This window comes from Mytilus californianus, unplaced genomic scaffold (genome assembly GCF_021869535.1).
Source record: "Mytilus californianus isolate M0D057914Y unplaced genomic scaffold, xbMytCali1.0.p SCAF_12, whole genome shotgun sequence".
NCBI lineage: Eukaryota > Metazoa > Mollusca > Bivalvia > Mytilida > Mytilidae > Mytilus > Mytilus californianus.
This window is the reverse complement of record NW_026262604.1, coordinates 45,834,716-45,850,645: the sequence shown is the minus strand read 5'-3', so window position 1 is coordinate 45,850,645 and position 15,930 is coordinate 45,834,716. Positions and strand designations below refer to the sequence as shown.

The window sequence follows — 15,930 nt, the reverse complement described above, 5'->3', positions numbered from 1 at the left end:
TACTTCTTGAAATTTTCAATATTTGAAATTTGAAAAAAAAATAATATTTGAAGAATAATTCTTTTTAATTTCTGAAATCTGAAATGAGAAAAAATTGACCCCCCACAATTTCTTTTTATCCCCCCCCCCTTTTTTTCCCCCAAAAAATTCTTTCCCTCAAGATATGGTCATAATCTCAATTCAAATTTCCAATGGAGTTGGCAACCATAATTACCCATTTAAATTTACCATAGTGCTAACTTAATCTATTTTATTATAGAATTAAAAATATAGTGTCAAATCTTTCATATGGATTTTTTTGTAAAAAAAAAAGATGCAACATTTGCAGATATTTTTACTGGTCTTCCTTTATAAATATGCATTTCTTTAAACATAATTTAAAAGCAGTGTAAGGGAAGTAACCAAAACGTTGTATTTGGATTACCTCCCTTACACTGTTTTAAATTATCTTTATTGTTCATTAACCATTACTTTATACATAATTTAAAAGCAGTGTAAGGGAGATAATTTCAATGATGAATTTGATTTATCTCCCTTACACTGCTTTAAATTATGTTTTGTACTAAAGTATTTGTCCATTAACCAGGACAACCTTGTTTTCCCCCTTTTTTGCCCCTAATTCCTTAACGGTTTGAGCCATAATCCCCCAAAGCAAATCCTAACCATTAGTTTGTGGTATGGAAACTTGTAGTATAATTTCAGAGAGATCCATACACCGTTCCACAGTTATTGTCTGGAAACTAGAAAATGCTTATTTTTGGCCCCTTTTTGGCCCCTAATTCCTTAACTGTTGGTACCATAACCCCCAAAATCAATCTCAACCTTCCTTTTGTGGTATTTAACCTTATGGTCAAATTTCAAAAAGATCCATTCACTTAAACTAAAGTTAGAGTGCGAAAACCAATGTGTCTTCGGACGACGACGCCGGACGACGACGACGACGACGACGACGACGACGACGACGCCAACGTCATACCAATATACGACCACAAAATTTTTTTGCGGTCGTATAAAAATTACTTGATATTTAGAAGAAAATAAAAATTTTGCAATTTTTCCATTTATAAAGGGGCATAACTCTAGAACGGTTAGTGACGCCACCAAAATTCAAACTTGATCTGTATTTTGTGGTAATAAGCATTGTGTATAAGTTTCATAACATTTGGTTGATGCAAACTTAAGTAAGAGAACGGAAACGAAAAATTCAGCAATTTTTCCATTTGTAAAGGGGCATAACTCTAGAAAGTGTGAATAGACACCACCAAAATTCAAACTTGATCTGTATTTTGTGGTAATAAGAATTGTGTATAAGTTTCATAACATTTGGTTGAGGCAAACTAAAGCAAGAGAACGGAAACCAACTTTGGGATGTACGGACGGACGGACGTACAGATGAACAAGGGTAAAACTTAATGCCCCCTCCGCTACGGCGGGGGCATAAAAAAAGAGTAAGAAATAAACCTGATAAAAGAATATGCCCCATGTCCCATTATTCAAACAGTACAAAAATATTAATCTCTTTTTGGTGAAGTCACACCAACAAATCTGAGTCTGTAAGACACAAAGGATGCCTTCGCAGTAGAAAACTAGAAATACTTTGAAATAATAGTGAGGACATTCTGAATATCATTTAATAAATAAATAAATGGGAACACAGATGATGCCCCGGCTTGCATATCATATAAAGTTATAAAGGGACTAAACTGAAGAACAGTAAAAGTGACACTACCCAAATTTGTACTTGATCTGAGTTTTGTGGTAGTAATTATTGTGTATAAGTTTCATAACATTTGGTTGAGGCTAACTTAAGTTAGAGAACGGAAACGAAAAATTCAGCAACTTTTCCATTTGTAAACAGGCATAACTCTAGAACAGTAAAAGTGACACCACCAAAATTCAAACTTGACCTGTATTTTGTGGTAATAATCATTGTGTTCAAGTTTCATAACATTTGGTTGAGGCATATTAAAGTTAGAGAACGAAAACAAAAAATTCAGCAATTTTTCTTGTTAAGGGGCATAACTCTAGAACGGTTAAAGTGACACCACCAAAATTCAAAATTGATCTGTGTTATGTGGTAATAAGCATTGTGTATAAGTTTCGTAACATTTGGTTGAGGCAAACTAAAATTAGAGAACGGAAACCAACTTTGGGACTTACGTACAGACGGACGTACGTACATACGAACGTACAGACGGACGTACGTACATACGAACGTACAGACGGACAAGGGTAAAACTTAATGCCCCCTCCGCCACGGCAGGGGCATAAAAATTGTGTCTAAAAATCTGAAAAGATACTTGCCAATCCTATTACAAATGTACAACTGCATTATGTCCATACAAATATCCATGATGAAATAAACACGTTAACAATGTTAATATTTCAAAGACAACATTTACTGACAATACAGCCAAAATATGTAGTCGATTAATAATTCAATAAGACAATGCATAATAAAATGCTCCGCTGGGCGCAGCTTGATACAACCGCAGAGGTCGAACCCTGAACAGTTGGGGCAAGTATGGACACAACATTCAAGCTTGATACAGCACTGAATTTGGATTGTTATCAAATATTTGACACAGCATAGGTTTCTGACACAGAATGAATGTGGTCTAAGAACTTAATAATTTTTAATTTACCTATTCAAACCATATCATTATTATTTGCTTTTATATAAAAATCAGAAATAACCAATTTAAAATGGAAAATTTTAAAGAAAAAAAAGGGGAAAAAAATCCCCCCTCAAATGTTTTGAACCCCCTTATGATTCATCACCCTTAAACTCAATCCCAGCCTTCCCTTTGTGTTACAATGTATGGTACCTTGCAGTACAATATCAGAGAGATCCATACACTTGAACACAAGTTATTGTCTGGAAACTAGAAAAATGCTTGTTTTTTGGCCCCTTTTTGGCCCCAAATTCCTAAACGTTTAGGGCAATTACCCCCAAACTCAAACCAAGCTTTGCCTTTATGATATGGAACCTTGTAGTACAATTTCATAAAAATCAATACACTTACACACAAGTTATTGTCCTGAAACTAGAAAAATTTTACGGGAAAAATTGGTTTAAATCCTTGGAAATGGATATTTCGGCAACGTTGTTAAAACCAGTGAAATTATAGAGAACTTTTGTCTGAATAGCTGAATTCCCGAGAATGATATTTAACAGTGATACACTGTAGACTTTTGTGCACATTCCGGCGATGGAATTTATTGAGATCTGCTGTTGACGTGTGTAATCCTTGCATACCGTGTTCTGGTGATGGAATTTATAGCGTTTCCCTGTAGACTTTTGTAGTTTTTATCCTGCACGCTCCGGCGACGGAATTATCCGAGTCAGAAATGCTCTGCTTTAAACTTTTTTAACATTTGTACCAAATAGTATATTTGCGACTATAGGCGATATGGCGAGTGACAGTGAAGGCGAAGTAGATTTTCCACGTAATGTCGATCAGGTACAGATGTGGGCATCCACAATGAAGCTGAATCCAAACACAGCTTCCGAATTAATTAGACTTGGCTTCGATTCTATGGAAGCGATTTCATTGATTGAAAAAGAGGATATGCCAGCTTTTAATATTCCGCTTGGGCAGCAAAAAGTGTTGATGCGAGCAGTTGGAAAAACTTTCAAGGACGGTCGCGCTGAAGCTGGGAATATGGCGGACACGCACCCTTACGGAAATGAAAACGAGGCTACACAGAGAACTTCCGCTAGGATACAAAATGGCGGCACCAGCAACCAAGATGGCGACGGTGTAAACAACAAAGATGGCGACGATGTAAACAACAAAGATGGCGGCGCCCATACGTCAAACCCCCGATCGGAGGATGCCTATGTGCAAGAGATCCTAAAGATGATGTCGAGGGAGAAGAACATTACAGGACAATTTGTGAATGACTCTCATAATTCTTCCACAGGTAGAGACAATTTGCTGGTCAATGACATTTACTCATGGAAAGACCCTCAAATATTTTTAAAGTCTAAAAATTTTGATCCTAATGTGAATTTCTTTGATATAACTGATTTTGTACCTAATACTTTAGGGGGGCACTCAGAATCAGAGGAATTAGTTTCGGAATCGTCAGGAGGCAAATTGGTTTTCAAATCGGGGCCTGTCAAGCCAAAATTAGAAACATTGTCGGTAACACAATGGTCTATGGCTATTTTGTCCATAATGCATAAGTTGATAGCTATAGGAGAGTTACAATCATCCCAAGTTATGGATTATTTATCTTATACTATGCGCATTTATCTTTTTCTTTCGAGCTGTGAGTTGGTGTCTGTTTTTTTCCTTGATCGGGAATACCGACGCCTGCAAAAGCAACACCAATTTAGATGGGGTACAGAAATTCCCCATCTCCATTCTGTATTTTTGAGGCCAAAGTTTTTGCAGAGTCAGAATTCCCGCATTGCACCTCAAACTCAGAGCTCGAAAGTAATGGCTAATAAACATGCAGTTACATATGCTTCTCATTCTCCGGGGGGGAAGGATGATTTGCAAGAAATTCAATAGTCGTAGAGGCTGTTTTATGCCACACTGTAAGTTTGAGCATTCATGTGCTATACCTGCATGTGCTGAAAAGCACCCAGCATTTCAGCATACAAAAAAATAGATACAATGGTGAAGCCTACGCGTGCTCTTGATCTAATTTCATGGACTAATGAGTTAAGTGATGATTTTGACAAAGAATTTTTGTTATTTGGCATAGAACATGGATTTGACATTGTCACTAATGTCCCCCTACCAGAGAATGTACGCTCCAAAAATCATCCTTCTGCAAAGCCTAGTAGCCCTTTTTACAAACAGGCACATAAACAAATTTTAACAGAAATCGATAACGGAAACTATATTTTTGTCAATCCCCCCCCCCCCCCCCCCCCCAAAAAAAAAATTATCAGTCTGCTTGGGGTTATCCCTAAATCTGATGGCGGAGTTCGAATTATTCATGATTGTAGCAGACCAATAGGTTTTGCAGTAAATGATTTTGCAGGAGAATTTGATAAACAAAAATTTCAAACAGTAGATGATGCATGCAAGTTAGTTTCAAAAAATTTTTATATGTCAAAAGTAGACCTAAAGGCCGCTTACAGATCTGTCAAAATAAGTGAACAAAGTAGAGAGGTCACTGGGCTTACATGGACTTTTCCTGATGGTCATGATTACACTTTCATAGATAAAAAACTTCCGTTTGGATCAAAATTAGCACCTGGTATTTTTCATAGATTATCTCAGGCAATTCGCAGAATGATGTCACGTAGAGGCTTCACCATTGTGGCATATTTAGATGATTTTTTTATTTGCGAGAAGACAAAGAAGCGCTGCGCTCAGGCGTTAGCAATTTTAATTGCGCTGCTCAGGAAGTTAGGTTTTTGTATCAGCTGGTCTAAAGTAACAGACCCCTGCCAACAGATTGTATTTTTAGGGGTTGAGATAGATTCTACTACTTTAGAAACTAGACTTCCTATTGCAAAATTGCATGATTTGAAATCAGAATTGGCTGAATTTTAATTGCGTAAGCGTGCTTCAAAAAAGCAATTGCAATCTTTAGCGGGAAAGCTTAATTGGGCGTCTGCTGTGGTTCGAGGCGGGAGAGTTTTTCTCCGTAGAATTATAAACGGCATCATGCGATTACAGCTAGATTGGCATAAATTGCGTCTGACAGGCGAAATATTGCAAGATATAAAGTGGTGGCATAACTTTATTTCAACTTTTAATGGGAAGTCAATTTTACTTGCAAAGGTTCCTATCACCTCTGTAGCTACTGATGCTTGTAAATCAGGTGGAGAGGGTGTCTATCAAAATGATTGGTTTTATGTAAATTGGGCAGAAGATCACCCCTTTGCTTTGAAACTTCACATAAATGAATTAGAGGCTTTCTCAGTGGCGTTAGCAGTAAAGCGATGGGCCCCATATTGGCGTGGTCAGCGTATTATAGTTCATTGCGATGATGCGGTAACTGTAAGTTGCATTAATAAAGGTACATCAAAAAATGCTATTTTGATGTCCTTTTTGCGTGAGCTCTTTTGGTTATCAGCAACGTATAATTTTCACTTGATAGCTAAGCATGTTCCAGGCAAAACGAATATACTAGCAGACTGTATTTCACGGATGCATGATCTACCTTTCTGTGAACAATTTTTGCGTGAATATGTTCGACTGCCACTGTATTTACAGGATCTTGTTAGGCACATGTTGGGTTATGACAGCAGCAAATATTCGGGACATAGTTTTCGCAGAGGAGGGGCCTCCTTTGCCTTAGAATGTGGGGTTCCAGCTGATCTCATACAATCACAGGGTGATTGGAAATCTAATGCATACAAATCATACTTGGATCCTTCTTTTGCACACAGACAGGAAGTCATGAACAAATTTGCAGTTGCCCTGGGGAAATAATAAACCATTTAACCTACCTTCTACTGGTTACACCACACATGTTTGGGAAGTTTGGAATACCACAGATTATTAATTAATTAATTTGTGTATTGTTTTCAAACTGTACTGTTGTTTGTGTTTTATTAATATGAAATTTAAGCATTAAGGTGGTACCCAACACCTCGACTAATATTAATTTGGCTCGTTTAATTTTCCTAAAATTTTGACAAAATGTTTACTTTGACCCTTTGACAAAAATATAAAAATTTCAAATAATTTGAACCAACCACTTTATCAGAAATATTTTACTGGTTATATAGCAGTTTGACAAACACTAATTTTGATCATAGAGAAGCTTAATATTTCCTTACCAATATAACGTGATTAAAACGTTTAGTTGATTTTTACAGAGTTATCTCCCTGTAGTGTTAGGTACCACCTTAAACTGTGGTTCTTTTCCCAAACATGTCTTTGTTTTACACTAGTAACCATCTGGATTCACAGGTTTCCTGACTGGATTCCGATCAGAGTTAGACATTAACATGCATCTGATCTGAGACTGGTCTAGATTCCAACAGCATATATACACATACACACTATACACATACACAAGGGGGAGGGAAATGGGTGGGGCCGTTTCAAAGTGATGTGGATTAATCGCTTGCATATCATATAAAGTTATAAAGGGGATAACTGAAGAACAGTAAAAGTGAAGCTACCGAAATTTGTACTTGATTCCAGTTTAGTGGTAATAAGTACTGTGTATAAGTTTCATTACATTGGTTGAGGCAAACTAAAGTTAGAGAACGGAAACCAACTTTGGGACATACGTAAAGATGGACAAGGGTAAAACTTAATGCCCCCTACGCTACGGCGGGGGCATAAAAACGTCAATATCATAATTCAAACATATCTACGCTATTATAATAAAAGAGTGTTAGGTGTAGCAGATGGATTCCCACTTTTTCCTTGTTTCTGAAAAAAAAAACACAGATAAATTGATTTTTCTGTTTTACTAAAAAAAAATGTAACAGCACGGCAAGTTGATATGTGCTTTCAATGCAGTTATGTAACTATCTAATAAAACCATAAATTTGATCGCATATTTGGTCTCATCAGTCAGGGAATGCATCAAATTTACAATTTGTGGAGAACATAAAATACACCAATCTGACTTTTCCCTGAGACCTTCCTGGTTACATATGCTTGTAAATGTATAATATATACAGCATTTCTAAATATTCATCATTCATTTTTTTTTTTAAAGATTATAACAAGCCAAAAATTGTGTTTTAGTCAATACAGCATATTCAAAATTTAAATTGATGTTCCATTGTTGAAAATAACACTTCAATTCCATCAACAACATTATTACATTTTTTATCTATCTTAATCAGGGTCTAACAAAACGTAATTTTGAACTGAACCAGGAAAGTTTCGACCTGCCAGATAGTTAAAATTGCATGCCATGCAAAATACCAAGCAAACTGACATACTGTATCAGTCAATCAGTACTAGAACTAGATTGTACAAACAATAATTACATTAAAAATGTTTTGATTTTAAGCACTAATAAAATATATTATGATAGCATTTGTTAAAATGCTTTAAATTCAGTGTTACTGATCGATACAATTTAACACACCCATCTGGCATACAAATTTATAAGCCTAATAAGTTTGATGAATTATGTTGTACTCCATTATCTTTTGCCATCTTGATTGTAAAATAGCAGAACACAATATGTCTAAATCTTTAATTGAATAATTATGCAAACGCTGAGACTGGAATGCAATTAAAATATAATCTTTAATTTATCATTTATCAGATTCCTATGACTGTTTCTATTAATAGTAAATACTAAATTTTGATGATTTGTTTTGTTTGATTGAATTTATTAACTCTAGGTATCAAAAGTGATGTTAAAAAGAATACAAATGTCACTGTACATCGTAACAAACATGTCGATTTCAGATAAAATGCAAATCAGAGACAGACATTTGCCTCCAAGGCAAGCATTCTGTGATCAATATAAGATATGGGACAACTATTGAAAAAGAGAGAAAGAGACTCTTAAATCATGCTAAAGAAAGGACAGTTACTCATGACTGGGCAAAAGAAAAATGAATTTTACAAAATAATTTGAAATCCAATCATCAATGCAACAGAGGAAAAGAAACATGTAGAGTATAATTAACTTTTTTTTTGTTTGCTGGTGGTTTGTACCACAGGATTGTGTAAGCGTCTAGTGTGGTAATAGCCATAGGTTCCTTATTACCGCTAGCTAGCCTGCTTTGTAGGTGAAAAGAAAGCCGATGTGTAAGTCTTTCTGCCAGTACATAGCCTCTACACTATTCAAGACTTCTACAATGCTTCCCCGCGACAGCACATGGTAACTAGGATCTAGCATCCTAGGCATTATTGTAGAGGATCTCAGAGCAACAAGGACCCTAGAGATGCAGTGTGTAGGCCCATCGTTGCGTGGACACGCCCTTGCACTCATCAACCTTGTCCCAACTATGGTAAATAGTACCACTACCTTGAAGTTAGATCTGGGAAGATCAAAGGCTATGGGAGCAGCCTCAGAAAGAAAAGATGGGAAGATGGAGCTCGTCAGCCATGGTAGGCAATCGTCTATGGGAAGCAAAATCCAGACAGCAAAATTTCATCCTGCAGATAGTAGGTTTCACGCATGGCTTATCACCAGGCAGAGTTAACAGAAGATGATTACGGAAACTACACAAAAAGAAACACCGAATTTCGTGAACGAGGACATACCTCATACAGATGCATGACCAATTTTTTTTTTTTTTTTTTATTCACGCTGCTTGAAAAGGTACTGAATTTGAAAGAGCACATACGTTTTATTGCTTTTCAAGGTAAAACCCAGAGTTCAATGGAAGGATCAGCATTGCAAATGTTTATAACATATCCAAATCATGGTAATGATTTGTGCCTAATTTGTAAGCAGCTTTTCTTTGCCAAAAGTGTAGAAAAGATATGCATAAACTGCAAATTGAAAAGCTTAACATCTATTGTACAACATAGGCATATGCAAACGGATGAATACCAGAATGAAGAAGAAAGCTTAAATTGTAAGATGAAGAAACATAATAGATACGCATGTGTTTTGTGTAAAGATGTTTCAAAATACATCATTCCTGAAAATCCACCAGAGGAAAAACCCTATAATTGTGATATTTGTAACACAGCTTTCACACAGTCATCATCTCTGAACACCCACAAGCAAATAAAACATTCCAACCAAAAGCCATATAATTGTAATGTGGGAAAACATTTGCAATAAAAAATTATCTAACTGTGCATTCACGCACTCATAGCAGAGAAAATATATCTTATTTTTATATGGTATCAGGGTATTGAACTTAGAATATTTTGTACCTACATTTTGATATACATTATTTACTAGTGAAGAACATTCTAAGTTTCCATAATGCATTTCATACATATACATGCGCATAGCATCTGGTAGGTTGATATTACTAATATTTTGGTCTAAAGAAATTTCAAAACCATTATTAAGAACTAAAAAAATGATTAGTCATGCATGACCTTCAGTAATATATTGTTATCATAAGCATTGTATCTTTGCTGAGTTTTTTTTATCATGCAGCAATATAAAATTTGTCAAGATTTTTCGTAAATCAAGACAAATCCAAATAATTGAGAGGCAGAAGAAACCAAACGAAAATTCAATCTAAACTAACAAAGCAATGGCAACAAAAAAAAAAAAACAACAACATAAAAAACATGACAAGCAGCAGTCTACAAAACACAACATTGAAAACTAAAGACTGAGAATCGAATAGGTGCTCCGATAGGGTAAATAGGTCCTGCTGCACCTATCGTGCTATATGGTTACAGATGACAGCAAGAATTATACACTATGGTACAGTTGAACAAGGATGTTACAGGTAGCAGTAGACGGCACAGTTGACAAACAATGTTACAGGTAGCAGTAGATGGTACAGATGACAAATGATGTTACAGGTGGAGGTAGATGGTACAGTTGACAAACAATGTTACAGGTGGCAGTAGATGGTACAGTTGACAAATTATGTTACAGGTGGCAGTAGATGGTACAGTTGACAAATGATGTTACAGGTGGCATAAGATGGTACAGTTGACAAACAATGTTACAGGTGGCAGTAGATGGTATAGTTAACAAGTGATGTTACAGATGCCAGTAGAATGTACAGTTGACAAATGATGTTGCAGATGGCAGTAGATGGTATAGTTGACAAATTATGTTACCAGTGGGCAGTGGCAGTAGATGTTCAAGTTTATAAACAATGTCACAGGTGGCAGTAGATGGTACAGTTGACAAATGATGTTACAGATGACAGTGGATGGTACAGTTGACAAATGATGTTACAGGTGGCAGTAGATGGTACAGATGACGAATGATGTTACAGTTGACAGTAGATGGTACAGATGACTAATGATGTTACAGGTAGCAGTAGATGGTACAGTCGTCAAATGATGTTATAGATGGCAGTAGATGGTACAGTTTATAAACTATGTTACAGGTGGCAGTAGATGGTACAGTCGTCAAATGATGTTATAGATGGCAGTAGATGGTACAGTTTATAAACTATGTTACAGGTGGCAGTAGATGGTACAGTTTATAAATATGGTTACAGGTGGCAGTAGATGGTACAGATGACCAATGATGTTACAGGTGGCAGTAGATGGTAGAGTTGACAAATGACGTTACAGATGGCAGTAGATGGTAGAGTTGACAAATGTTGTTACTGGTGGCAGTAGATGGTACAGTTGACTAATGATATTACAGTTGGCAGTAGATGGTACAGATGACTAATAATGTTACAGGTGGCAGCAGATGGTACAGATGACCAATGATGTTACAGATGGCAGTAGATGGTACAGTTGACAAATGATGTTACAGATGGCAGTAGATGGTACAGATGACTAATAATGTTACAGGTGGCAGCAGATGGTACAGTTGACAAATGATGTTACAGATGGCAGTAGATGGTACAGTTGACAAAATGATGTTACAGGTGGCAGGAGATGGTACAGTTGACAAATGTTGTTACAGATGGCAGTCGATGGTACAGTTGACAAACAATTTTACAGGTTGCAGTAGATGGGACAGTTGACAAATGATGTTAAAGGTGGCAGGAGATGGTACAGTTGATAAATGATGTTACAAATGGCAGTAGATGGTACAGTTGACAAACATTGTTACAGGTGGCAATAGATAGTACAGTTGACAAATGATGTTACAGGTGGCAGGAGATGGTACAGTTGACAAATGATGATACAGGTGGCAGTAGTTGGTACAGTTGACAAATGATTTTCCAGATGACAGTAGATGGTACAGTTGACAAATGATGTTACAGATGACAGTAGATGGTAAAGTTGACATATGATGTTACAGGTGGCAATAGATGGTACAGTTGACAAATGATGTTATAGATGGCAGTAGATGGTACAGTTGACTAATGATGTTGCAGGTGGCAGTAGATGGTACAGTTGACAAATGATGTTATAGATGGCAGTAGATGGTACAGTTTATAAACTATGGTACAGGTGGCAGTAGATGTTACAGTTTATAAACTATGTTACAAGTGGCAGTAGATGGTACAGTTGACAAATGATGTTATAGAATGCAGTAGATGGTACAGATGACGAATGATGTTACAGGTGGCAGTAGATGGTACAGTTGACAAATAATGTTACAGGTGGCAGGAGATGGTACAGTTGACTAATGATGGTACAGGTGGCGGTAGATGGTACAGATGACTAATGATGTTACAGGTGGCAGTAGATGGTACAGTTGACAAATTATGTTACAGGTGGCAGTAGATGGTACAGTTAACACATGATGTTCCAGATGACAGTAGATGGTACAGTTGACAAATGATGTTACAGGTGGCAGTAGATGGTACAGTTGACAAATGATGTTACAAGATGCAAGAGATGGTACAGTTGACAAATGATGTTACAGGTGGCAGTAGATGGTACAGTTGACAAATGATGTTACAGGTGGCAGTAGATGGTACAGTTGACAAATTATGTTACAGGTGGCAGTAGATGGTACAGATGACAAACAATATTACAGATGGCAGTAGATGGTACAGATGACAAACAATGTTACAGGTGGCAGTAGATGGTATAGTTAACAAGTGATGTTACAGATGCCAGTAGATGGTACAGTTGACTAATGATGGTACAGGTGGCAGTAGGTGGTACAGATGACTAATGATGTTACAGGTGGCAGTAGATGGTACAGTTGACAAACAATGTTACAGGTGGCAGTAGATGGTACAGTTGACAAATGATGTTACAGGTGGCAGTAGATGGTACAGTTGACAAATTATGTTACAGGTGGCAGTAGATGGTACAGATGACAAACAATATTACAGATGGCAGTAGATGGTACAGATGACAAATGACATTACGGATGACAGTAGATGGTACAGATGATGAATGATGTTACAGGTGGCATAATATGGTACAGATGACAAACAATGTTACAGGTATCAGTAGATGGTACAGATGACAAATGATGTTACAGGTGGCAGTAGATGGTATAGATGACAAATGATGTTTGAGATGGCAGTAGATGGTACAGTTGACAAATGATGTTACAGATGACAGTAGATGGTAGAGATGACGAATGATGTTACAGGTGGCATAAGATGGAACAGATGACAAATGATGTTACAGATGGCAGCAGGTTGTACAGATGACAAATGATGTTACAGGTGGCAGTAGATGGTACAGATGACAAATGATGTTACAGGTGGCAGTAGATGGTACAGATGACAAATGATGTTACAGATGGCAGTAGATGGTACAGATGAGGAATGATGTTACAGGTGGCATAAGATGGTACAGATGACAAATGATGTTACAGGTAGCAGTAGATGGTACAGATGACAAATGATGTTACAAGTGGCAGGAGATGGTACAGTTGACGAATGATGTTACAGGTGGCAGTAGATGGTACAGATGAGGAATGATGTTACAGGTGGCAGGAGATGGTACAGATGAGGAATGATGTAACAGGTGGCAGTAGATGGTACAGATGACAAAAGATATTACAGATGGTAGTAGATGGTACAGATGACGAATGATGTTACAGGTGGCATAAGATGGAACCGATGACAAACAATGTTACAGGTATCAGTAGATGGTACAGATGACAAATGATGTTACAGATGGCAGTAGATGGTACAGTTGACAAATGAGGTTACAGGTGGCAGTAGATGGTACAGATGACAAATGATGTTACAGATGGCAGCAGGTGGTACAGATGACAAATGATGTTACAGGTGGCAGTAGATGGTACAGATGACAAATGATTTTACAGGTGGCAGTAGATGGTACAGATGACAAATGATGTTACAGATGGCAGTAGATGGTACAAATTACAAATGATATTACAGATGACAGTAGATGGTACAGATGACGAATGATGTCACAGGTGGCATAAGATGGTACAGTTGACAAATGATGTTACAGGTGGTATTAGATGGTACAGATGACAAATGATGTTACAGATGGCAGCAGGTGGTACAGATGACAAACAATGTTACAGGTGGTAGTAGATGGTACAGTTGACAAATGATGTTACAGATGGCAGTAGATAGTACAGTTGACAAATGATGTTACAGGTGGCAGTAGATGTTACAGTTAACAAATGATGTTTTACAAATGACCTTAGAGATGGCAGTAGATGGTACAGTTGACAAATGCTGTTACAGATGACAGTAGATGGTAGTTGAAAAATGATGTTACAGGTGGCAGTAGTTGGTACAGTTGACAAACAATGTTACTGATGGAAGTAGATGGTACAGATGACAAATGATGTTACAGGTGGCAATAGATGGTACAGTTGACAAATGATGTTACAGGTGGCAGGAGATGGTACAGTTGACTTATGATGTTACAGGTGGCAGTAGATGGTACAGTTGACAAATGATGTTACAGGTGGCAGGAGATGGTACAGTTGACTTATGATGTTACAGATGGCAGTAGATGGTACAGATGACAAATAATATTACAGATGACAGTAGATGGTACAGTTGACAAATGATGTTACAGGTGGCAGTAGATGGTACAGATGACAAATTATGTTACAGGTGGCAGTAGATGCTACAGATGACGAATGATGTTACAGGTGGCAGTAGATGGTACAGATGACAAATGATATTACAGATGACAGTAGATGGTACAGATGACGAATGATGTTACAGAGGCATAAGAAGGTACAGATGACAAATGATGTTACAGGTGGCAGTAGATGGTACAGATGACAAATGATGTTACAGGTGGCAGTAGATGGTAAAGTTGACAAATGATGTTACAGGTGGCAGTAGATGGTAAAGTTGACAAATGATGTTACAGGTGGCAATAGATGGTACAGTTGACAAATGATGTTACAGGTGGCAGTAGATTGTAAAGTTGACAAATGATGTTACATGTGGCAGTAGATGGTACAGATGACAAATTATGTTACAGGTGGCAGTAGATGGTACAGATGACGAATGATGTTACAGGTGGCAGTAGATGGTACAGATGACAAACAATGTTACAGAGCGCAGTAGATGGTACAGATGACAAATGATATTACAGATGACAATAGATGGTACAGATGACGAATGATGTTACAGAGGCATAAGAAGGTACAGATGACAAATGATGTTACAGGTGGCAGTAGATGGTACAGATGACAAATGATGTTACAGGTGGCAGTAGATGGTACAGATGACAAATGATGTCACAGATGGCAGTAGATGGTACAGTTGACAAATGATGTTACAGATGACAGTAGATGGTAGAGTTGACAAATGATGTAACAGGTGGCAGTAGATGGTACAGATGACAAATGATGTTACAGGTAGCAGGAGATTGTACAGTTGACTTATGATGTTACAGGTGGCAGATGGTACAGTTGACTAATGATGATACAGGTGGCAGTAGATTGTAAACCGGACAAATGATGTTACAGATAGCAGTAGATGGTACAGTTGACACATGATGTTACAGTTGGCAGTATATTGTACAGTTGACAAATGATGTTATAGGTGGCAGTAGATGGTAAATTTGACAAATGATGTTACAGGTGGCAGTAGATGGTAAAGTTGACTAATAATGTTACAGGTGGCAGTATATGGTACAGTTGAAAAACAATGTTACAGATGGCAGTAGATGGTACAGAGGACAAATGATGTTACAGGTGGCAGTAGATGGTACAGTTGACAAATGTTGTTACAGGTGGCAGTAGATAATACAGTTGACAAACAATGTTACAGGTGGCAGTAGTTGGCAGTAGTTGGTACAGATGACGAATGATGTTACAGGTGGCAGTAGATGGTAAAGTTGACAAATGATGTTATAGATGGCAGTGCATGGTACAATTGATAAATGAGTATACAATATCTCTGTATCAGGTGTGGAAACAGTCTTGTAGTATACAATATCTCAGTAGCAGGCATGAAAACAGTTTTGTAGTATACAATACTTCTGTACTCTTGGAGAGGAACATCATGTT

At 37.2% G+C, this 15,930-nt stretch overlaps 1 long non-coding RNA gene across 9 annotated transcripts; it reads left to right on the top strand.

Moving 5' to 3' along the window:
- Nucleotides 1–10,132: 10,132 nt before the first annotated feature.
- Nucleotides 10,133–15,916, top strand: LOC127721891 (uncharacterized). 9 transcript variants are annotated; one of them, XR_007991512.1, is made up of 6 exons: nt 10,133–10,781; nt 11,429–11,656; nt 11,695–13,898; nt 14,329–14,948; nt 15,062–15,276; nt 15,616–15,916. It is a non-coding gene; the product is annotated as an uncharacterized LOC127721891 (long non-coding RNA). The 9 variants fall into 9 exon arrangements; XR_007991520.1 differs by lacking the exon at nt 11,429–11,656 and having other exon boundaries at nt 10,133–10,508; nt 12,189–13,898; XR_007991518.1 differs by lacking the exon at nt 11,429–11,656 and having other exon boundaries at nt 10,133–10,508; nt 12,075–13,898.
- The last annotated feature ends 14 nt before the right edge of the window (nt 15,917–15,930 follow it).